Source organism: Vicugna pacos, chromosome 35 (assembly GCF_048564905.1).
Source record: "Vicugna pacos chromosome 35, VicPac4, whole genome shotgun sequence".
Lineage (NCBI taxonomy): Eukaryota > Metazoa > Chordata > Mammalia > Artiodactyla > Camelidae > Vicugna > Vicugna pacos.
The window spans coordinates 8,652,448-8,678,241 of NC_133021.1; the positions used below are offsets into that span (position 1 = coordinate 8,652,448).

The 25,794-nt window shown below is 39.2% G+C and overlaps 1 long non-coding RNA gene across 1 annotated transcript in view; it reads left to right on the forward strand.

Annotated features, from left to right (window-relative positions):
- The window catches only part of LOC140691507 (uncharacterized), a 30,289-nt gene extending 5,406 nt beyond the window's left edge, over positions 1 to 24,883 (forward strand). Inside the window, exon 3 of the long non-coding RNA XR_012067211.1 lies at positions 24,786 to 24,883. This is a non-coding gene — a long non-coding RNA (uncharacterized lncRNA). The remainder of the gene's footprint in view (positions 1 to 24,785) is intronic.
- Positions 24,884 to 25,794: the final 911 nt, after the last annotated feature.

Genomic DNA, 25,794 nt, shown 5'->3' on the forward strand with positions numbered 1-25,794 from the left:
CTGAGTTGTACTGCCTTTAGGTCAGATCTCATTTCAGCCAATGAATTTACCAATTCTACTTGGCTCTTCTTTATAGCTACTATTTTGTTTTTGACATATTTTATGTCTCTAAATACTATCTCTTTTAGTTCCTTCAGTAATTCAATCACTTCTTTTTAGAAATCTTGATCTAATAGGCCATTAATATCTATTTCATTGATCATTCTTTCAGGGGATTTCTCTTTCTCTTTTAATTGGGAATACTTTCTCTGCTTCTTCAACTGCTCATATCTCTCTGGCACTGTGGCTTAAGGAGTATCAGTTATCTATTGTGGCCCTTAAAGGGGTTTATTTCTTTATCTATCTAAGGCCTATGCTGGAATAAAACTTAAAAATGAGAGAGAGAAATAGAATTTTAAAAGAATGGAGGAAAAGAAGGTTTGAAAACAGTGTATAATCAATAATAGAAGAGCAAGTTGAAGAAGAATAGGAATCGAGTTGAGATGTCTTTTTAAAACCTTAATGCAAAGAAGAAAAAACTCAAAACACAATATTTAAAACCTGTGAATAATCAATAACAGATCAAATCCAAGAGAATTAAAAATGAAATGAGAATTGTAAACATATAGAACTGTTTAAAAAGTAAAGATTAAAAAGCTAATAGAAAATAAAACAGGTATAAAAAGATTTTAAAAACAAAGATGTGTTCTCCTAGAGACTGAATGCTCTTAATGGTTTTATTGAGAGGTCTTTGTGTCTTCTCCCTGTTTCATGAACTCAGCTTGCTCTGTTGGCCCCCTCATCTGTGCTGCTCACAGTGTCCATTGGCAAGAAGACTGCACCCCTCCAACACTGGGTCAGGTGCTGCTCTCCTTCGCGGTGGGCGGGTGGGTCACTCCCCGTTCGGATGCCACAGTCAGTGCTGTGTCAGTTGCTCCATAGGTGGGCTCAGCTTCAAGAATAACAGGTTTATGGAGATATAATTCACATACCGTAAAATGCAGCCTTTGAAAGTGTGCATTAGGGTTTTATGTACATTTCAGGGTTGTGTAGCCATCACCCCCAAAAGGAACCAGTACCCTTTAGTAAGTCAGTCCCTAACCTTCCTTTCCCTTAGCCCTCAACAGCCACCACTCTACTTTCTGCCTCTACAGGTTTGCCTGTTCTAGGCATTTCATATAAGTAGAACCATACAGTATGCTGCCATTTTTGATTATCGTCTTTCATTTAGTGTGACGTTGTCAAGGCTCATCCATAGTGTAGCATATATCAATACCCAAATTCCTTTTTGTATTCAAATAATATGCCGTAGTTATAAATACACCACATTGCTTATCCATCCATCAGTTGATGATGAATAATTCTGCTGTAAATGCTCATGGACAAGTTTTTGTGTGAACACATATTTTCACTTCTCTTCAGGATATATCAAAAAATGGAATTGCTGGGATGTATTCTGCTTTTAACATTTTGAGGAATTGCTAATATAGCTTTTAAAGTGACTGAAGCATTGTATATGTCCAGAAGTAATGTATGAGGAGTCCAGTTTCTCCAAATCCTCATCTACACTTTTTATTACTGGGTTTATAGATTCATATTTATATATCATATATCATATATATTTGTCATCCTAGTTGGTATGAAGTGGTATGTCATTGTGATTTTGATTTCTGTTTCCCTAATGCCTACTGATGTTGAACATCTTTTTATGTGCTTAGTTCCCATTCGTATGTCTTCTTTGGAGAAACATATATTCAAATTCTTTGCCCATTTTAATTACATTTGTCTTTGTATTGTCATGTTTTAAGTCTTCTTTGTCTATTCTGGATAAAAGTCCCTTATCAGGGAAAATTTTGGAAATATTTTCATCCATCCTGTGGATTGTCTTCTTACTTTCTTGATGAAGTCCTTTGAAGCACAGAAGTTTTTAATTTCACTGAAGTCCAGTTTACTTGATTTTTTTCTTTTGTTGTTTGTGCTTTTGGTGTCATATATTACAAGTATTTGTAATCCAAAGTCCTGAAGATTTCCTCATTGTTCATTTTCTAAATGTTTTATAGTTTCAGGTCTGTGATTTATTTTGAGTTAATTTCCATAAATGGTGTTAAGATAAAAGTTCAGTTTTCTTTCTTTCCAGGTGTATGTACAGGTGTCCCAGCATCATTTTTGTAAAGATTATTTTTCCCCATTGGATTGTCATGGCACCTTTGTCAAAAATTAAATGGCTGCATGTAAGACTTTGTTTATGGTCTCTTAGTTCTTTTCTCTCAATCTATTTTTCTGTCCTTTCTGCAAGTACCACACTGTATGGATCACAGTTTTGTTAGTGAGTTTTGAATTTGGAAACTTCAAAACTTTGTTATTTTTCAAGATTGTTTTGACTGTTTTGGGTATCTTGCATTTACATATTAGTTTTAGGATCAGCTTGTTCATTTCTGCCAAAAAGCCAGAGCTGCATTGAATATATAGGTCATTTTGAGGACAATGGCCATCCTAACAATAATAAGGCTTCTGATCCATGAACACAGAAGAGCTTTCCATTTATTTTAGGTCATTTTTAACTTCTATCAGTAGTATTTTAGTTTTCAATATACAAGTTTCAGATATTTTTCTCAGTATTCCACATATTTTTTCTTAATATTACTAATTATTTTATTCTTTTTGATGCTATTGTAAATGAAAAGGTTTCCTTCATTTTATTTTTAGATTATTCACTGCTGTTGAATAGAAATGTAATCACTTTTCATATATTCATCTGTGTCTTACAATTTTGGTCAGACTGGGTTATTAATTCTAAGAGGATTTTTTTTTCTTTTCTATTTTTCCTTTGTGGATTCCTTGTGATTTCAATATATAATATCATGTCATCTGGAATCAAAACAGTTTTATTTCTTTCTTTCTAATCTAGAGGCTTTATTTTCTTTGTCTGATTGATTTGACTAGAACCTCTAGTACAATGCTGATTTTGGGAGGGAATAATTCAGTGCTTCTGCATTATGTATGATCTTTGCTTCAGGTTTTTCATAGATGTTCTCTGTCAAGTTGAGGAAGTTCTATTCCTAGTTTTTATCCATTATTCTATTAATATGGTGTATTACATGAATTGACTTTTGTATGTTGTACTGCCTTTGCATACCTGGATACATCCCACTTAATGGTGGTCTATTTTATATGTTACTGTTTTGGATTTGCTTGTATTCTGTTGAGGATTTTTTGCATTTATATTCATAAGAGATAGTCTTTAGTTTTCTTGTGATCCCTTTGTCTGGTTTTCGTATCAGTGTGATACTAGTCTCATTGAATGAATTGGGAAGTGTGCCCACCTTTTTATTTTCAGACGAATTTGTGAAGCATTTTTTGTTTGTTTTTGTTTTTGTTTTTGTTTTTTCTTTAAGTAGTTGATGGAATTCACCAACAAAGCCATATGGGCCTAGCATTTCTTTGTGTGAAAGTTTTGGATTGCTATTTCAGTTACTACTTACTGTAGGATTATTTGAGTTTTCTATTTCTCCTTGAATTAGCTTCAGTCATTTATGTCCTTCTAGGAATTTATCCATTTCATCTACATTATCTCATGTATTGGCTATATAATTACCCATGGTATTCCCTTACATTCCTTGTTATTTTTGTAAGGGCAGTAGTGACATCCTTCCTTTCATTTCTCATTTTAGTAATTTGAATCTTCTCTCTTTTTTTTTCAGTACTAGATAAAATTTGTCAATTTTATTGAACTTTTCAAAGAACCAACTATTCCTTTTGTTGATTATTCTCTATTGTTCATCTATTGTCTATTCCATTTATTTCTGCCTTTAGTATTTTGATTAGAATGTTTAATTCATTTACATTAATGTAATTTCTTATCAGATTGAAGTTACAACTGCTGTCTACTTTCTATATGTCTTTTTTCCCATTCCTCTATTACTACACATTTTTGTACAAAGTAAGCATTTTCAAGTGTGTCATTTTAATTTGTTTATTTTATCTTTTTCTTCTCCTCCTCCTCTTCCTCCTCCTCCTTCTCTTCCATTGCCCTGGAGATTATAATTTACATCTTGTTTTAAAGCAATCTAGTTGACATGAATACCAACTTAATTTCAACAGTACACAAAAACTTTGCTTTGGTATCAGTCTTTTCCCTCCCCCTCCTCATGCTGTCACTGTCATACAAATTGCACCTTTATGCATTTATAAGCTCATCTACACAGTTTCATAAGTATTGTTTTATGCAGTTGTCCTTTACATCAAATAGAACAAAACATTTACATGTAATACTCGATTTATACTGTTTTATTTTTTTACTCATGTAGTAGTGCTCTTTATTTTTCAGGCAAGTGTCCTTTCATTTACACCTGCTGGACTATCCTTAGTATTTCTTGTAGGGCAGGCCTGCTAGCAATGAATTCTTTCAGATTTTGTCTTTGTAGGAGTGTCTTAATTTCTCCTTTAATTTTTTTTAAAGAATCATTTTGCTGGCTATAAAATACTTGGTGACAGTCTTTTCCTTTTATCTCTTTGACGATACCATCCACTGCCTTCTGGTCTCCATGGTTTTTGATGAGAAATCAACTGTCTTACTGAGGAGCCTTTCTATATGTTGAACCACTTTTCTCTTTCAGCTGTCAAGATACTTTATTCTTGTCTTTTGACACACTGAATCTGATGTGCCTATTTTAGATGTCTCTACGTTTATAGCACTTGGAGTTTGTTGAACTGCTGGGATGTACAAATTAATGCTGTCATCAAATTTGGGAAGTTTTCAGCCATTATTTCTTTATATATTCTTTCTGCCCCTTTTTTTCTCTCCCTCCTTCTGGCACTCCCATTATGTGTGTATTGATATTGTTGATGGTGTCCCACCTATCTCTGACACAGTGTTCTATTTTTTTTTTATTCCTTTTTCTTTCTGTTCCACAGACTGGATAATTTCAGTAGTTTTAATTTAACTGACTTTTTCTCCAACAAGTTCATATCTACAGAGAAACCTCTTATTGAAGTTTTTATTTTAGTCATATTTGTATCTCTAGAATTTCTAGTTGGTTTTTATTATAAATTTTATTTATTGATATTCTCTGTACAATGAGATGTGCACATAATTTAATCCTTTAGGCATGGTTTCTGTTAGTATTTTGAACATGTGTGTAATTGCTTATTTATATCTTTGTCTAGTAAGTCCAGTGTCTGGGCTACCTCAGGGAGTTTCTATTGACTACTTTTTCCCCATCTGTTATGACCAAACTTTTCTGTTTCTTTGTACATCTTCTAATTTTCTGTTGAAAACTGGACATTTAAAATATTACAATGTGGCAGATCTGAAAGCCAGATTTTCCTCATCTCAAGGGTTTATTGTTGCTTCCATTGTCATTGCTGCTGCAGCTATTTATTTAGTTACTTTCCTGAACAAATTCTTTAAAGTCTGTTTTCTTTATCATGCATGACCATGAGATCAGTGTGTGTGAAGAAAGCCTAGTTGTCATCACTGTAGTAATAATTGGACAGTGATTTCTTTCAATGCCTGGAGCCAATCGTTTGAGCTGTTGCCAGGTGGCTGTGTGTCCACATGCTGAGGGATGCCCTCAGCACCAGCATGCAGTCAGCAGCTCTTCCGTAGCCTTTAGTTCTTGCTTATGCAGAACCTCAAGTTCAGCCAGTGTTGAAGGCTTAGGATTTTCTCAGATCTTTCCTTGCCATGTGCCACACATGTATATTGCCTTCTACAATTCTCAGAATTTTTTGGAGCTTTTTAACCCTACCTTCACCCCCAGAACTTCTCATTACTCAATTTTGCCTTCTAAGTTTCCTAGTCAGCAACTAGTTAGCCTCTACTGGTCCCACTGCCTCAGGCAGTTGTAATGTTAGATACTCACTGCTGATTTTTTCCCACACACACTCTGGGGACAGGCTGTTTGCACAGCATGAGTTTGTGACAGGTCACATAGTGACAGCTCTCTGGGGGCTGATTTTTTGGGTAACTTTAAATCACTTCTGCCCCTACCTTGATTGTGAGACTATTGCTTATAAAGGCCACCATTTAGGTGAGGATACAGGGATGGGGTAGATCAAGTTACAATGCCTCAAAACTCACTATCTTTATGGAGATTTAGCTGTTTTTCTTTCTCAAATAAAGACTCCCCGGATTGCTGGAAGTCTTGGTTTAATTTCCAGAGTTCTACAGAGGTTAATTTTGACAAATTTTGCCATTGTCATTGCTTCATAGAGGAGTAAGTTTTCCAAGATATTTCCTCAGATATTCTAGAAGTGTATCCCATTTGCATTTGTGTTTAACTGAGTTACTTGCAAGACTAACTAATTCTACAGCTCCAGCCCCATTCACATAAGAGTCCATCTGCATGGATTCTCCTACAGCAGTGTACAACCTGTTGTCAGATTGTTGTTTTTCTTATTAAAGTGTAGGGGTTTTTAAAAATATGCTCATGAATAGCCTTTTGTCATTTTTACACGTTATAAAACTTCCACTAGTCTGTAGCTATTTTTTCCCCTCACTTATCGTTGCTTTAATGAAGTTCTCACTTTTAAGGATTTTCAGTAAAGCAGTTTGTGGATGCTGATCACACGGGTGAGGCATTTAACTACTGTCTAAACCTCAGTCTTTGCTCTGATTCACTGTCTGGAATATCTGAACACATCTACTGAACCCCGTATACCAATGGATGCTGACAGACCTAATTAAAAAATGCTTTTTAAGTAAAGCAAAAAATATTAACTTTGACACTGGAAATGACAAATCTCAAATTCCCTAGCTGATCTTGCTTTCTGTGATCATGAGCTACATCATGTTTTTAGAGCCGACAGGCATATTGAACTACTGATTTTATTTCATCGGATTTTAGAATGCAGAACACATTTCAGGCCCACTTATAGCACCATATGTGTATCTTAAAGGATATGTACATATGATGATGTCTTTAATATAAGTACCTTATTTTATTTTAAGTACCTACTGCTGTGCACCTCATTAAGGAAAGCTTGAAATTGCAGTACTGAAATTTTTCATACCACCATCATCCCATAGCATCTCTTTTGCACTTAGATGTTGTGTGGCAGAGTATTATTCTGCTCCCTAGAAATGATCAATGTTGAAGGGGAAAAAAAAAACCCTCCTCAAATAAATATACTCCAAATCACACTTATCTGAACAATGGCCACCATTTTAGTCCATAGTCCACACAAATCTATCTACTCATACTGACTCAGAGTCCTCAACATAGACAATCCACCCCTGAATTCAGGGTCCTCAACACACATTCTATCCCCTCCCCATTCCTTGTTGATTCTGACCTACTTTTGTCCAACGCGTCCTGCCAGTCTCTTTGCTACCTGACTGCAGTTTTTAATTTTTACCTTTGAGTTCCAGATTGCACCTAGTGATTTCCAGAGAAACGCCAGACACTTGGCTCATCAGGAGGGACAGTGAGGATTTCAGAAAGCTGTTAACCTAACTCACTTTCAGATCAGTGAGTGGCTGTTGTGAGCATTCCTTCTAGATCTCTGCCATGCAGGCTGCATCCACCCCAGCAAAATAACGTAGCTCATCCCACCACCTCAGCGTCCATTCATCTGGGTTTCTTCTTTCAGTGACACTCAGATGCTGCTGATGGGCATTATATATATATATATATATATATATATATATATATATATATATATATATTTTAATTGAAGTATAGTCAGTTACAATGTGTCAAATTCTGATGTACAGCACAATGTTCCAGTCTTTCATATTCACATATATATGTATGAATTCCTTTTCATATTTTTTTACTAAAGTTTATTATAAGATATTAAATATTGTTCCCTGTGCTATACAGAAGAAATTTAGTTTTTTTAGCTATTTTTATATATAGTAGTTAATATTTGCAAATCTCAGTCTCTGATGGGAATTTTTAAAGCCACATCTGGAATCCTTGTTGCGGAAGAGTCTGAGAAATATATTTTCGACCTCATAGCCTTTTGGTTAGGAAGTTGGAATAAAGGCTGACCTGGCTCACCTAACTTGTCTGCCTTTGTGAGTAAAGAGGTCTGGAGTTTCAAGTCCCAATGAAATGTCCCAGCCCTTCAGTAGCAAACTCTTAAAGCAACCAAAATGCTCCCATCTACCAGAGCATGACTTGTCCTTAGACACTGCTGGACATAACCACCGACGCTGTCTAAGGCATCGTCTTCATCTGGTGCACACTTTCTTTAGATGTGTAATATCCTGATTAACAGGACAAGCTAGTTTGGATTCCCAAGGCCACAGGCAGCCTTCTGCCTGACTTTGGTGTATATATGTTCATTGACGTGTCCTCTCTCAGATCAGCTAGAGCTGCCTGGTGTGTGGTTTCCCAGAGAATGTGGGTGCAGTGCTCCCCACCAGAGTCCTACCAGTTGTTTTATTGCAGGAAGAGAGAGAGCAAAAGAGACAGAACAGGAAGTTCTTGTCCAGCCTCAAACACAGTCACCCCCGCCGAGGGCTCTTGCTCTGGGACACACAGCAGTGCAGGTCAGCAGCAATGTGGCCCCGGTGTACTCCAAAACATGGTGTGGTTTTACTGGGTTATCTGTGTCTTTCATGGGCCCTGCAAAGTTCTCGGCTTTGTGAAATGGGGAACTAAGGAACTCCCACCCATGGCTGTAACTCCCAGGGTTTGCACCCTTACGGGTTTTGAGGATTTGCTGGCAACTCATTCTTTTTCACTGGGTCATTTCTCGGTTACACCTGCAGTCCTGTGACTTCCTTATCAGAACTGCTCCTTACGTTCGGGATTTAGTGAAAGATGCCATTTTAGCCTGTAAGTTCATGTTCAGGGAGGAGGAGGAAGAAGCACAGATCAGAAATGCTGTTTTGCTTTTTTTATTATTGTTTTCATAAGCTGTCTCCTGTTGTCGAATGGACACTGAGCAAATGAATGACTGTTACACTCCCATTTGAAGGATGAGAAAAACGACACTCAGGGAGAGGAGGCAAACTTCCTGAGGTTCCAAAGACCAAAAGGGATGAGCACAGAATAAGATCCCCGCAAATTTCTTGGCTGTCATTCGCCTTTAGGTCAATGACAGAGTGCCATGTGTAGTAGTAAAGTTGTAGCGTGCTTTTAAAAGGGTGCAGATGTTCTTGTTTTGTTTATAAAATCACAGCGTTTTGTCTGAGACTCTGAAAAAGAGAAATGGGTTAGAAAATGTTGGTTTCTCATCCTTGGTCCTTCCTCCCCTTCACAGATATGGACCCTTCCATCTGTAGCAGGAATAAGACAGCCCCAGCCTTCCCATCTCATGAGATCAGTACTCATTCATTTCATTCCTGCCCACCAGTAGGTGATAAAGCACAGCGAGATTTTCATGTCCTGCTTCACTGATTCTTGTGAAATTAGGTGTTTGAAGATAGAAACTCATGAAAGGAAGCTGCCTTTTTTTATATAAAGTGCAGTAATTTTCCTAGCAGAGAAGGAAATTGAGGATTTTCTTCATTGAAAATCAATAGAGATTTCAAGAGCATCTGTATTTCTGATGCATAGATTAAAATGACAAAATCTAGAGGGATTACCAAAACACAAGGAAGATACCAAAAGTGTCTTTAAAGAGCTTTTCTAAGACTGGGCTTGTAAAGAGACTGTTAGTTGACAGAGACCCTCTTCTCACCCATAGTCCCTCTCCTTAGGTTGGAAAGGGCCTGCGCTTCCCATGTGTGCATTCCTGGTGCTTCAAGTGAGTTGTAGGTTAGGGCGGTGCACATGGTGCTCCCTTCAGTTTGTCCATCCTAAGTAACCCCTGGCAGTCAGAGGGCGAGTGTGTTGCAACGACGTGAACCATTCACCATGCTCTCCGTGGTGTGTGCTCATCTCAGCTCATCCAGGCTCAGGTGATGGCAGAGCAGAGAGTGGTGGCAAGAGGTCAGCCATGAGTAGGAGGGAGCAACTGGAGTGAGCTGGGGCCCAAGTGGCTAGGAGTTCCAGGTTGAATTCCCAGGACTTCCCACAGCTCATTCATTCAGCTAATACTTCTTCTGCACCTGTCATGTGCTGGTGCTTCCATTGTGAACAGAACCAAATCCCTGTCCTCATGAAGATGACGTTCTAGTGGACATAAGAAATGATAAACGCAGAAGCAGATCCACGTCAGGACACATGCGTGCCGTCTACTTTGGAGTGCACAAGGTGAGATCCTTTGGGAAGGAATATATGATACAGGAAAATGTGGGGGAGAGGATGGCCGTATCCCAGGTCTTATTTGGGTCCCTGAGATGCACCTCGTGATGTGTGGGTCCTTGGTTTGCACAGGAACGAATCCAAGAGAGAGCCACAATTCAGTAAATGTAGATTTATTCAGAGAGATATATACTCCACAGACAGAGTGGGCTGTTTCAGAAGGCAACAGAAAGGCCATGAGGCGTGAGGGTTGGGTGCTCCAGTTTAAAGGAAAAGTAGATACACACTCCACAGACAGAGTGTGGGCTGTCTCCCTCAGCAGAGAGAGCAGCCACGAGGTGTGGTTGTTAGTTTTTATGCCCTCAGTATCTTCATATGCTAATAAGTGGGAGGAATATTCCAACCGCTTTGGGGAAGGTGTTGCGATTACCAGAAATTGGGCCACCACTCACCCTTTGACCTTTCATGGTCAGCCTTGAACCTGTCCTGGCACCTGTGGGAGTGCCATATAGCATCCTGCTGTATTTCAGTGAGTATGTATTGAAGCTCAAGATCTACTGGGAGTTGACTTTTCCACCGTCTCGGTGCTAATGGCTGTGCCATTCTTTTAATGGCAGTGCCCTTCCCCCTTCCCTCCTGTCTCATGAAGGAGCTCTGGACTGATTGCACAATTGCAGAGCAGGGGATAGAGTGGAAAGAACTTCATAAGTGGAAGGTGGAAGGCAGTGTTGGTAGTAGAATTCTCAAGTCAATTATAAAGTAAGGGTCTTCTGTTTGCTGGGATTACCTGGTGTCACATTAGGGAGCTGTGAGCCTTGGGGACTTCAGTGAGTGGGTGGCTCACTGTGTATACTGTGTTGCTTCTTAGGCGGCTCAAGAACAGTTGGCTTATAGGTGACCCATTCACTCAAGCAGGGGTCTTTTTGGGGATTTTCTGCACTTGAGGATAACATGGGTCACATGGGGGGCAGGACCAGCCAGTCACAGCTTGGTCCACAGTCACCTAGTGCCCTCGCGGCTTTCATCCCATGGATGCGTCACCTCCCCCTCAATGGGGACAAGGTCACAAGTGGTGGGGCAGCTTCTCAGTGGCGAAGGCATTGCTCTCCAGACCCAACACTCAACAGCATGGACCCCTGGTGTTGGCCACAGTCTTGGCTAGATGAGGCTGTTGAGTAGCTGAGCTCATGAGACGTGGGTGCCATGCTTCCACTCTCACCAAGAGCTCTACTTTTGAAGGTTCTGGTCAGACAGCCATAAATACTCCCTAGCCCATAAACAAAGAACAGTCCCTTTCACTCGGGGAAGGGCACACAGAAGGAGAACGGATCATCCCGAGAGCAGGAGAGGCCAAATCAGTCCTGCCATCAGGGGTCTGACAGACGAGCCAGCTCAGTTCCTCTTACTAGTTGTTTACTTGGAGGATCTGGGGTATTTTGGTGACCTGCAAGTGTCAGGAAATAGTACACGAGGGCTTTGTAGATTTTCTGGTCCGGTGTTAACTCACCCCATTGTAGCTGTTGTGCAAGGAAACAAAACTTGGTGGACAACAGGCCATGGCCTGTGCTCCCTGGTGGAGCCAGGAGATTACAATGTTAAGAACGACTGCGGGGGCATCATTTCTATGTTGAGAGGCCAGATGGCCTTACATATCTCTCATGCTGGATGTCTAAGTTGCAAAGGGAAACTGGATTTCATCCAGCTCTCCAGCCAAGGAGGAGACCACAAGTGGCCTCCCCCACCAACTGTGAGCTCTTTGCCTCCACTGACAGCAGCATGTATAGCAAAAAGCTGGGCTGCCACCTGCGTTTCCGTGTAAACATCCGAGTAGCCACAGCAATGGCCTCGTGAGCGATGGTGTGCCCAAGGAAGCGCTGTGTGGGACAGAGGGAGGAGTGCTGGGGTCAGACACCGGGAGGGCAGGCAGGCAGTGAGGACATCTGTGCAGTGCAGGTGCCATGGAACTGAGCCAAAGGGAGGCTGGTTTTGAAGCAGGGAGCCTGGGCAGTGCCGTGTTGTTCGTAAGAAGATCCTGGGCTCTGGATCCAAGAAGTCATTGGCTTGATTCCTGACCTCAACCCTCATCTTGGGCAAATGTTTGAAGCTTTCTGTGCCTCTGTTTCTTGGTGTCCCAAATGGGGACAATAGTAGCAATTACCTCTGAGAGTCAGGAGCGCCTTTATAGATGTCATTTCATTACGCTCACAGCAGCCCACGAGCACTGTGCTAGGTCCCCTGTTTTACACGTGGCAGACGAGTAATTTTTAATCAGTAATCATGCAACTAAGAATGGTCATAATCAGCATTTGAATTTGATCCCTGTGTCCAGATAATTTCTATTCTCACTCAGTATTACTGGAATACTAGTAAAGTCAGAACAAACACTGCTGGGAAGTGGGTGCTTGAAACATGTTTGACGTCTTTGCCATTGGGGAGTGTTGAGTTCACATTCCTCATAGCCCTTCCGAGGCTCCCTGCATCTCCGGCTGCCCCTGGTGGGGTCTACAGGGCTCTGGGCAGCTTCTCCTTGTTCTCTAACCCCAAGGCTCTCTGCTCTCTGCAGGTTGATTCTCAACCCTGACTGCTGGGTAGAGCTAACGTCTAAAAACAAAAAAAGGTGGGGAGGGTATGGCTTAGTGGTAGAGCACATGCTTAGCATGCAAGAGGTCCTGGGTTCAATTCCCAGTACCTCCATTAAAATAAATAAAGCTCAATACTCCCCACAAAAATAAAAGAAGTATTTAAAAAATAATAAACAGTACAAAGGCCCCACTCCAGGCTGTGGTGCACTATTTTTTAAAGGCTCCCAAATGCATCCCATATGCAGGAGGGTGAGAGCTATCCCTATACACCTCTTGTGAGCTTGTCCACTCACACCAATTAGCCTCTTGAAACAGGAAAACTACTTGGCTCAGCCTAGAACTTTCTCCCGATTTCTAGACTTTTATTTGCCTACTGCACATCTCTCCTGGAGCCCACAGGCACCCAGCCAGAACTGAATCAGTTGTCTCCTCTCATGACTTGCCCCTCTTCCTGCCCTTCTTTTTTTTTAACATTTTTTATTCATTTATAATCATTTTACAAGGTTGTGTCAAATTCCAGTGTTCAGCACAATTTTTTAGTCATTCATGGACATATACACACTCATTGTCACATTTATTTCTCTGTGATTTATCATAACATTTTGTGTATATTTCCCTGTGCTATACAGTGTAATCTTGTTTATCTATTCTACAATTTTAAAATCCCAGTCTATCCCTTCCCACCGTCTACCCCCCTGGTAACCACAAGTTTGTATTCTCTATCCATGAGTCTATTTCTGTCCTGTATTTATGCTTTGTTTTTGTTTGTTTTTGTTTTTTAGATTCCACATATGTGTGATCTCGTATGGTATTTTTCTTTCTCTTTCTGGCTTACTTCACTTAGAATGACATTCTCCAGGAGCATCCATGTTGCTGCAAATGGCATTATGTTGTTAGTTTTTATGGCTGAGCAGTATTCCATTGTATAAATATACCACGTCTTCTTTATCCAGTCACCTGTTGATGGACATTTAGGCTGTTTCCATGTTTTGGCTATTGTAAACAGTGCTGCTATGAACATTGTGGTGCAGGTGTCATCCTGAAGTAGATTTCCTTCTGGGTACAAGCCCAGGAGTGGGATTCCTGGGTCATATGGTAAGTCTATTCCTAGTCTTTTGAGGAATCTCCACACTGTTTTCCATAGTGGCTGCACCAAACTGCATTCCCACCAGCAGTGTAGGAGGGTTCCCCTTTCTCCACAGTCTCTCCAGCATTTGTCATTTTTGGATTTTTGAATGACGGCCATTCTGACTGGTGTGAGGTGATACCTCATTGTAGTTTTGATTTGCATTTCTCTGATAATTAGTGATATTGAGCATTTTTTCATGTGCTTTTTGATCATTTGTATGTCTTCCTTGGAGAGTTGCTTGTTTAGGTCTTCTGCTCATTTTTGGATTGGGTTGTTTATTTTTTTCTTATTGAGTCGTATGAGCTGCTTATATATTTTGGAGATCAAGCCTTTGTCGGTTTCACTTGCAAAAATTTTCTCCCATTCCGTAGGTTTTCTTCTTGTTTTATTTCTGGTTTCCTTTGCTCTGCAGAAGCTTGTAAGTTTCATTAGGTCCCATTTGTTTTTTCTTGCTTTTATTTCTTCTAGGAGAAAATTTTTGAAATGTATGTCAGATAATGTTTTGCCTATGTTTTCCTCTAGGAGGTTCCTGCCTTTCTTATTTCAGGGAATGGCATTATAAATTAGACACTGCCAAAGCCAGAAAGCTGGTCGGCATCTTTGTCCCCTTCCTGCCCTTCCATCACACCTGTGGCCAATCCGTCCACCTGCTGAAATGTTTTCTTCTCTCTCCTCCTGGCAGGGCCTCAGCAGGCCTTCACATGAACCTGCCAATAGTCCTCCCTGCCTCTATCTTGTCTCTTTCTAGATCACTTTGCATGTCTCCTCTACCTTGGAGGCACACAGAGCCCTTTGTGATGTGCCCCTGTGATCTCTCCACCTGGTTGCCTCACCTGCCTCCCACACCCTGTGCTCGCTTCTAGACTATTTGCAGTTCCTGGAAGGGACCTGGCTCTCTTTGGCCTCCCTCCTTTGCATGTGCAGCTCCCCAGGGAGAAATGGCCTTAACATTATAAGTTCACCTGATCAATTCTAGGGCATCTCAGAGCTCACCACAGTGGTTCTCTCCTCTGGGAGAGCCTTGGCTACAGTTCCGGCTCCCTGCCCCGAGCACCCTCTGCTGACTGTTATCCAAGCCCTCTTAACACGCCTCCTCAGCCATCATTTCACAATGAGTCCTGTGCACCTAGGAGCTCCCGGAAGCAGGGACTGTGTCTTTTTCCTCTTTATTCTCAGAGCATTGTAGAGACTCAGGTACAATGGTGGAGGACACAGTGGTTATTCTGCAATTTCTCTAGAGTTGGGGCCTAGGGGTAACAGTCTGGTGGGAAGAAGGGCTTAGGGGATTCACCCTGAAGCCACATTTTCAATTAACATTTCATGTTGTTTTTGTCTACTATTTAAAATTACGAGTCTTAAAACAGAATGATGATTTCTAAAAATTACCGATGATTGAGGAAAATGGCAGTTTTCCATATTTAAGAATATTATTTTAAGTTTGTGTGACTGGGGTGGTGGAAAATAGAAATGCAGGGGTTACTAAAGTATTCTCATCCCCTTCCCCACCCTCAGATCCTTTGGACAGAAGAGACAGAGTGATGTGAGGAGAAGGCTTGGAGGGTGCACCGTGCATTGCTTTTAAATTGTGACAGTTACTTGTGCTTTTTTTTAATTTTTTTAATGGAGGTAATGGGACTTGAACCCAGGACCTTGTGCATGCTTAGAACGTGCTTTACCACTGAGATATACCCACCCTTCCCCCCGATATTTGTGTTTTTAGTGGGCATAATATGCTGGAAGCAGGTACTTTAGCATCAGACAGTCACCTGCCTCTGACCATCACGTTAATACCTTTCCCTTGAGCTAGAGAGCTTGTCTGTTTCCAAAAGTTCAATAAATTATCTTCATTTTCTTTTTTCTTAAAAAAAAGGTATTAACTCATTTTTCTCTTTAGTATCGCCTATAAATAAAATGTGATTTTATTAACCATTTACCAAAGTGTTAAGTGTAATAAATATTAAGTACAGATTTCTGAAGCATCAGTCATCACTGAAGATCCACATTCTGCTGTTCTCTCTCTCTGTTAGTCACCTTACTTCTGGAGTTCTGGAATCGGCGCCAGGCAGTGCTTGAGTACAAATGGGACACGGTTGAGCAGGAAGAACAAGTCTGGCCAGAATAGGAGGCACGTTGTCCCCAGGTGGAGATAGATGAGATTACCCAGGAAAAGCGGGTGCTGTTTAGATGCACTTTAGTGTGTTTACTTCTGGACTTGTCAGCCTTGGCTGCATGTTGGAATCACCAGGGGACCTTAAAAAATGTTGGTGCCTGGATTCCATCACTGCAAACTCTGATGGTACTCAGTGGCCTGGGGTGCATTCTGGCATAGGGAAGTTTTTAAAGCTCCTCTGGTTATTCTAATGTGCAGCCAAGTTGAAGGAGCACTGCCTGGAATGGTGGACACAGAAGGGAAGTGAGGTCCTTCCTTCATAATAACAGAAAAAAGGGGAAAAGAAAAAGACTGGTATAAGTGTATATGAAAAGAGGCATTGATCTGTATCCTTTCATAACACCAATAAAAAATGCAAAATATAAATTAGCTGCAATGACACAGATGTAGAAGGAAAGACAAATTGGTTTTTATAGTTGACTCCCATTTTTTCACATGCACCTTCATTATTGCGGCCTCCTTTTCATCGTAGACTAGGTGCCCCTTTGTCTTGAACTAAGTCCCGGTCACTGCTCCCCCTTCCTATTGGGATGTGCACAAAGAAGCATGACTCTCATCCTAAAGTCAGAGAAAGGGTAGAAGAAGCAGGGAAACATTTGTTGAGGTGCCATCAGTATTTAAGCAGTGTTTGAGCTAGGCATTTTACATAATTGGAAATGTAAATTTATTGCTGCCACTCCTGCTGCAAAATTAAAAAAAATAAAACTATATATCTTTGTATCAACATTCCAGAGCTATGAAAAGATGATTTTTGAGTCATCTGTATTATTGCTTCTTTCCATCAGCTGAGATAATTTAGAGCTGATGGTGCTTGCGGTCAGCAGCAACAGGACAGTAGGTTGTGAGCATGAATAACTCTTGGGAAAAAAATGCTTTTACTAGGATCATCTGAAAATGTCTCCAAATATTGATTTAATAAATTGAATCACAGATCTACAGAATGTTGGCACTGAAAAGATATGGAGGGAGTAGGTCAAACTCCTCTTTTTATAAATGAACAAAAATGAGGTTCAGCTACCAATAGAAAGTGACATTGGTCTTTTACAATGTAATAAGCTTCTAATAATCCCCATTATGAATAGTTCCCATTGTTTACAACTGAAGATGTGGGTAAAAGCGTATGTTGGTGAAAGACTGTACATTCAGAGATGAAAGCTGAAACTAAGACAAAATTAGATGTTCATAATGCTTTTGAGTCCTGAAAAACAAAAACTTATCATATTGGCAGCATACAAAAAATACTGAAGAAAAGTTTTTTGGTCATTTAAACTGCCAAGTTTAAATTTAAAATTGCCAACTAATAAGTTTAAATTTTCATTGAAACATGCTTGTTGAAAAATTGAAGATGAAGACTCATTTAACTTTATCATTCTTCCTTATTTAAAAAATTGCCTTATTTTTTTTTAGTTTTTTATTTGAAGTATTTTACTTTACTTGCGAAAGCATGCTCCATTGTTTAGAGAGGCCAGCGTCGTGGTAGTGAGATCTTGCGAATGAAGTTGCCTAAATTCATATTTGAACACAGCAGCTTACTTCCTGAGTGATCTTGGACAACTTAACTTCTCTGTGCCATTGTTTCCTATAAAATAAGAATAAGAGAGTTGCTTCTTCATGACAGTGGTAAAGACGGGTCGAAGTAATGTACAGAATCTACTTGGAAGGCCTCCTGGCAGAGAGGAAGGGCCATGTACTTAGTTACAGCTATTATTATGCTATATCTGGTTTTATAATCCAGGTAAATCTTGAGTCTTACTGATTTCATCTCTTAAAAAATTCTAAATATAAACTCTAAAATGGAAATTCTTAAACTTCATAGTTGTAGCTAATTAACACATAAAGTTCAACCAAGAAACACACAGTAGAGACCAGTTAGCTGCAGACAGCTGTGATATTTTCTGTCCTGCACAGACTCTAAGCTGTAACTACCGTCACTTCTGAAATCAAAGGCAAGCTAAGGAATAGAGCTTTAAAGCTTGGCCTGGTCAGGTGTTCAGACCATGGCAGGGAAACAGTTTACTGTTCACATGTGAATTTTCAAAAAATAGTATTAAAACGAACACTGTACATATTTTGTTGTGCGTTTGACATCGTTAACAGAAAAGAAAAAGAAAAAAAAAACAGAAAAAAACCCATGCACTTACAAACAATGAGGCTATGTCTGAAAATTATTATTTTTTTATATTATGTTTAGGATTTAGTGACCAGTTAGGAAAAATATCATTTCATTGGTGTAATCCCTTGATTGACTAAACTTGTTTTTTTAATAAGGAAGAAGAGCGTGTTCCCTTTACCACCTGGGGAAAGTGTATACATATAACCCTTTGTGCAAGTGCTCTATTTCTGGGTAAGAACCTGCCACAGACTTTTAAAATCTAATGTGAAATGCTGAGAAAACTGAAAGTCAAGCTGGGAACTATGTAGTCTCATAGAGAAAACTTTTTCCAGAGAACATCTGAGCCAATGCAGGGTGCCACTCTGGAGGTTCCACAGTCTCTTCTGCTCACAGTGCTTCACCCAATTCTTTTCACCTCATTTGTTCAAATCAGATCAGTGGTTTAGGATTCTCCAGGGTCTGATTAAGAGACCAGTTGGAGGCATTAAGATTTCTAAAATTTTCCAAGTGTAACAGCCAAGGTAAAATATCCAAAAATAGCCTAACAAAAGGATAGTAGGAACTATCAAAAAATAAAAGTAAAAACTACTGAAAGGTATAAAAGGTGCTTTAATCACATGATTCTAGATTAAAAGATCATATCTCCAAAGTATCAGAAATTATAAAATTCTTTTGGGTTTATTGTGAATAAAATAATATTAGTAATATAATAATTAATAAGATAATGAGAGTTTTACTTGTTCAAGAATAGCCAGATTAGAAAATAGGGCAGGAAGTCCAGATATGGGCTCTGATATCAATAATAATTTAATATAAGAGATGGAAGGCATTACAAATCAGGGAGATAAATAAAGGTTATTCAGTGAATAGAACACTTGTTAGCTACTTGGGGGGAAAAGAAAAGATTGAAATCATACAGTGAACCATATATTGTGATAAATTCCAGAAACACTTAAAAAGTAACACAATTAGAAAAAAAAAAACTAGAAATAAATATGGATGAGTATACAGCCTCTAGATGAACAGTAAGTTTCAGAGGAAAGTATACAAAGATTTCCATGCATCAGAAGCATCCTAATTTTAAACAAAACACCAGAGGATGTTATTTGTTTACAAATCCGACCAGGGGCTAATTCCTTCAATACATAGAGAGTTCAGATCACTTCAAAGGTAACATCAAAAAATCTCAGGAGCGCAGAAGGCCGAAAAGATGAACACACATTCACAAAGGAAAAAATAGATGTCACACTTCAATGGTAATTCACTCAGTGCACATCAAAATGAAATAGTTTTCCACCTCTCAAGTGACACAGCTCTGTTTATGAGGATGAAATGCCAGTGATCACCAATACCATGCCTAGTTACTGGATAATTTTTGTGAAGTATGGTTGATTTACAATGCTGTGTTAAATTCTGGTGTACTCCTCAAGCCTTCTTAGAAAGCAGTCTAGCAGTTGATATCAAGAGTCAAAAATACTCATATGTTTTAATCCACTAATTCAGCTTTGAAAAACTTTTAATCAGGAATTATTTCAAAATGGCAGGGAAAAGTCAGTATGGATGCAAGTCACAGACATACTTTTATATGTATGTGTATAAATATATATATAAAATCTCAGCCAAAATATTCTTCCAACCCGGCACAAAGTAGAATAGTATGCAGTCATGAAAAAGTGTGTCCATGAAAATATTTTATGACATGTCAAAGTGTTATGATAGATTTGAGGATAAAATTAATATATAAAATGATTTGTAATATACAAACTATGCACCGTTCTGAAGGAATTATGTCTAAAGGTCGAAGCAATTATTCTTATTTTATTTTTTATTCATTTTCAGAGTTGGGGTCTTTTGATTGCAGGTGACAAAATCAATCTCCAATGTGTTTAAATAACAACCAAAAAATGGGGATGCATGGGATTTATTGGTTCCTGTAAATGAAAACCTCCAGTCTGAGGTCTGGCTTCAGTCAAGGAGAGATACTCTAGCCCAGATGATGTCAAGGGCTGCTTTTGTCCTGTCTTCATTCTGTGTCCAAAGATGTCTCAGCATGATGCTTCTAGGCACGCAGCATCCCAGATCATCCATCCAAACCAAGACAGGTCCCTTTTGGCCCCTTTCTCTCTTGATAGAGGAAGCTTATGATTCACATGGCCACCAGCACATATCTCCTCACATAATAGTGGCTCTTCCTGGGTTATTTGCCAATTCTCCAATCATGTGCGAGGCCAATACAATGAGGGGTATTATTTGTCTTAAACCAACTGAGATCTACTTCTGGTGCTTCAGAAAGAGTGGGTCAATCGAGGTTAAATCACAGGACTAAAAACGAAAGGGAGGTTACTTATCCTAAAGCAAGTTCTGGGTCCTCTTCTAAGACTGGGGACAGATACAGGACAGAAGCTCTGTCCATTACTGAGTGCTTTCAAATTTTCTTTAATGAGCAAATGTTAAATTTATGATCAGAAAAGATGATAAATAAGAAACTTAAGGAAGGAGAATGGAAAGCTTTCCTGTTTCTTAAGAAATATTGAACCCATTAAGTGCTTGGAAGAAAAATGGAAATGTTTCAAGTTTGTAAAAGTTCTGAAATGAATTAGAATTGATTTTACAGACCATGTAGGAGACAGTGCTATACAGCTAGTGTGTCTTTGGGCTCTTTGAGTATTTCAGTACTTTCACATAAAAGTTGCTTCATTTGGGGTAAATTGCATCATTTCCACGTGGCTCTATTTCCTCATCTGTAAAAGAGATATAATATTACTTTCCCCACAGGGTAATTGTGAGGATTTTGAAAAATAGATGTGTGCTGAGGCAATAGTAAGCATTTAAGGATTCTTAACTTTTATGTTTACTTAATACATAATTAAAAAATTATTATGCAGACTTTTAAAAAATGCATACTATTTAAATGGCCTATATGTGCTGTACAAGAGAGGAAGGCTTAATATACCTTCTATAATACATTTTTCTCAGCCTTAACTAATTTTCACATTTAATCACACACACACCAAAAAGTTATTCCTTTCACAAGCATGAAGACTTAACTGTGAAGGAAAGGATGATGAAAGAGAGTAGAGGAGAAAATAAAATGCTTTCTCTACAAACTGATGGCTTAAAAACTAAGAAAAACGCCTTTTTAAGACTTTGGTCCATCAACTGGTGACTGGATAAAGAAGATGTGGTATATTTATACAATGGAATACTACTCAGCCATAAAAACCGACAACATAATGCCATTTGCAGCAACATGGATGATCCTAGAGAATGTCATTCTAAGTGAAGTAAGCCAGAAAGAGAAAGAAAAATACCATATGAGATCGCTCATATGTGGAATCTAAAAAACAAAAACAAACAAAAACAAAGCATAAATACAGGACAGAAATAGACTCATGGACAGAGAATACAGACATGTGGTTACGGGGGGGTAGAGGGTGGGAAGGGATAGACTGGGATTTCAAAATTGTAGAATAGATAAACAAGATAACATTGTATAGCACAGGGAAATATACACAAAATGTTATGATAAATCACAGAGAAAAAAATGTGACAATGAGTGTGTATATGTCCATGAATGACTGAAAAATTGTGCTGAAAACTGGAATTTGACACAACACTGTAAAATGATTATGAATCAATAAAAAATGTAAAAAAAAATAATAATAATTAAAAAAAGACTTTGGTCACCATATTCATAGCTAATACTTAGGTAGAGTTTTTCACATGCCTGCGGTTAATGTTCCAATTGTTTTCACAATTAGTAACTAATTGACTCATCACAATGGTCCTATAAATTGCTATTATTATCCTCCCATTATATGGGTGAGGAGATTGAAGCCCCTAGAGGTTAAGAAATTTCCACAAGTCCTCACAGCTAGCATCGGAGCTGGGATCCAGATGCAGGAGTGTGGCTCCAGGGGGGGCTTGTAAACACTCCCTCTGCTCTCCCCTGCAGGTGCAAGCCAGCCACCCGCTGTTACTGTAAATAACATGATGTGGTTCACTTAGTCCTGAAATTCACATTCTTTGTAGCTTTCTGTCTGGGGCAGTCATCAGGAGCAGCCAGGGACACTGAGTACATGCTTCTGGACTATGACCAAGAAGGTAGATGGAAGGAAAACAGTTTAAAAATGGGATCTTTAATGTGCATTCTTCAATGGGCAGGAAAAAACCTGCCAAGTGAGGAACTGAAACCCTATCAGCCACGTGCAAATTATGCTTCAGACACCCCCGCTGCCCTTGGGTCCACACAGTCAGAACTACAGGGGATCAGGGACATAAAACTTATGTAAATGCAGGGAGTAGGAATACCTGCCATTTTAAGATCTCAAGGAGTATGAAAAGCATGTGAAGCTTTCATCAGCAGAGACCTGCTGTCACTTCCACTGTTTCCCTCAGGGCATGTCCACAGCTTCACTGGTTTTATTCAGAATGAAGACGATAGCTAGCACCTGCTGACCCCTGAATCAGTGATAGGTTCTCCCTTGAAAGGAAGCATATCCCCTTCATGGGTTACAACTAGTTCATAACCTAAGTAATTCTACAGATGTAGAAGGGATACTTTCATTGGTTCTGCTATCACAGACTTCCCTCCAAAATATCATGCCACCAGTTACCCCATTTTCACCCATTAAAATATACTTAACAGGCTTCCTTCTTTAGTGCAGTTTTAGGTTTACAGAAAAATTCACAGAAAGTGGAGTTCCCATATATTCCCTATGCCCTGCACACAGCTGCTCCTGCTGTCAGCATGTTACATTACTGGATGCACTCATTCTTTTTGACATCTTTCATTCCTCCTCCCCTAAAATTTAACATGCCTGATATTCACGTCTCATGGCATTTACGTGCGATTTATATCACTTCTCACTTTTATGTGAGGTTTACAACACATGCATGTTTTCTGTTTAAGCTGGGTTGGGGGCAAGTTTTCTGTGTAAAAATACGATCATTAGTGAGTCTTATGCTGCTGGGTTTTTGGGTTGTCAGGTCCTGTTGACCATTGCTTCAGTTATTGGGATCATTGTCTAAGGACTTTCAGTGTTCATTGTATTTTCTGCAAAACTTCCCAAGAACCTGAATGGAACAGACCCAATCCAAAAGTACCTGACTGTGCAGGTGGGCCACACCCATCACTGCTTCCCTCATCAGTTTTATCATCATGGTGACCCTGAACGCCATATATGAGAAAGTGGCAATCATGATGACTGACTCTGGTAAGGTCCTCCTGCAGCTGAGATAATTTCTACACTAGTTTTAGAACCAGGTCAAAACAGAGACTATCTTTTAAGCACTTCAATTGCAGTACATTACAGTCTTTAGTTAACTTCAAGTGTAAACGTATTTTCTCTAGCCTATGTGAGAAGTGAATTAGCTCCATTTTTGCATTAGTAAAAGGGACAAAGGAAGCTTTAGAATGTCCAAACTCTGTGTAAATATGTCAGTGCTTAATAATAATTTCAATTACATTAGATAATGTACCCTATTGTTGAAAGTAAAGAGTCTCTGTATTGCAAATAAGTGGAAGAGGGTCGTGGTTCCAGTGGCAGATTTGCTTGTGCATTACGGAGAGGACAAGTAATCACACTGTTATATGTCTTCCCCCCATGCTGTTCCCGTTAGTGTAGCTCTATTCTCATCAGCTGCGACTTCTATAATAAATGTTTCTTCTCTCTGGCTTGTATCCCACCCAGCGGCTTAGCGGCCTAAGTTAAGTGCTTCCCACACGTTGCATGTGGCTGGGTGGTTCTCCCAGTGGTCTGCTCAGTTGTCATCTTCTGAAAATACTAAGACCAATTCAAATTCTGAACTAGAAGGATGACCCGTTTTATGTTCCCCAAATGCTTCTAGCAAGTTGCCCCGTGTTTTGTTTGTCTTCTTCAATAGTCCTACCTTACTGCCATTCAGGGAGACAAGAGAATATTATTTAGCAGGATGTTTAGAAGTAGCTTTCTTTCAAATTACACCTGACAAAGGAAATTTCTTGCCCATTAGATACTTTTGTGCTTATAAATTTTAAGGAACGGGTGACTTTTTTTTTTTGCCTTGTGGGATATTTCGTTCTTAGTGGGAGAAACTCTTACAACAATGTGTACAGTTGGAATTAACATAGTGGATATGTTAAGAAATTCAAAAGAGCTGATATGAAAACAGTGTGAATTGTGTGTGTGTGTGTATATATATATATATATATATATATATATATATATATATATATATATATATATACATATTTAGCGTGTTAACTCATGTGTCCGTGGCTTTGATTAGGGTCTCAAAGCCGTTCACAATTTTGCAGACTTAACTTTTCTTTATTCTAGCTGCAGAGCTCCCAAGGATCAGACTGACTATGAGAACAACCCAGCCATGAAGGTGTTCTTGTTCCACTTTGTCAACTACTACTCCTCGTGTTTCTACAACACATTCTTTAAGGGCAGATTTGTGACTTATCTGTGAGATCTGGTGTATTGGCTGTAAAAATACAGAAATGAAGAGGTGTGAATACAGCTTTGTGTTCTGACAGTCTAACCTGTTTCAGGTTTTCTCTTAGTTGCCCAATGAAGAGTGTCTTTACTCTCTGTTCCTTAGATATTTTAGGCATAAAATAATGGCTTTATTTCATGTTAGAGCTATCCAAAATTTAAATGAGATTTTCTTTCTAATATTCCAGTGTGACTCAAGTGGCTGTCTCCTTGAACTGATGACACAGCTGACAATAATCATGGGAGGACAGTCCATCTGGAATAACATACAAGAGGTGTTACTTCCGTGAGTACTCAGTCATGTGATCTTGGGGTGAGAACGGCCCACCCACCCACGTCATTTTCCTGCGTGGCCATCTCTAGAACAGGGGAGACTCTCTGCTTATTAAAGCTCTCCAGATAAGATGATCCAGCCAACATTATAAATGTACCTGCTGTTTAATAATTATGTTTAAATACCTTCCTTTTTATGTTTAACATAAATCCTCAAGTGCTATAGTCTCTGCTTATTAGCACAGCACTGGGGACTGACTGATCAGAGCCCTTTTTGGGGCCATGAACTAAGTTTTCCTACAACTTCCTGCAAATTTCTCCTCCTTTTATATATGCATTTAAAAATCCATAACAGGAATTTGTTGAGTGCCTAGTATGTGCTAGTCACTGTATTAAATGTTGTACATATATGTATGTGTGCATGTGTGTGTGTGTACAATTTAATCACCCAAACAATCCTTATTCTTATCTTCCTTTTGTAAATGAAGATCCTGTGGCTTAAAGAGGGTAACTGATTTGCCCAAGCTCTCATTGCCAATAAGAGACCACTGTGGGACTCAGATGTAAGACCCTATCTCTCTGAATCCAGGTTCTTCTAAGAACAGAGACTCTCTTAGGGTCCTAAGGCACAGGGTTACATAATGTTTTAAGAGACACTGTCTAAATTAATAACAACAGAGGTTTTGACTTACTGTTCTCTTCCTAAAAATGAGAAAAGCAGATGTTAGCAAAGGTCACACTGTCCTTTCGATTTTCACATAAGCCCAATCCCACATCAAAGTAGACAGTCCAGTGTTATCTGCAATTTCTGAACATTTCAAGGAGCTTACTGTATTCGCTTTCTGTTGCTGTTGTAACTAGTATCCCCAAACATCATGGTAGTAGGAAGAAAAAGAAAAAGTCTCCACTAAACAACACAAATTT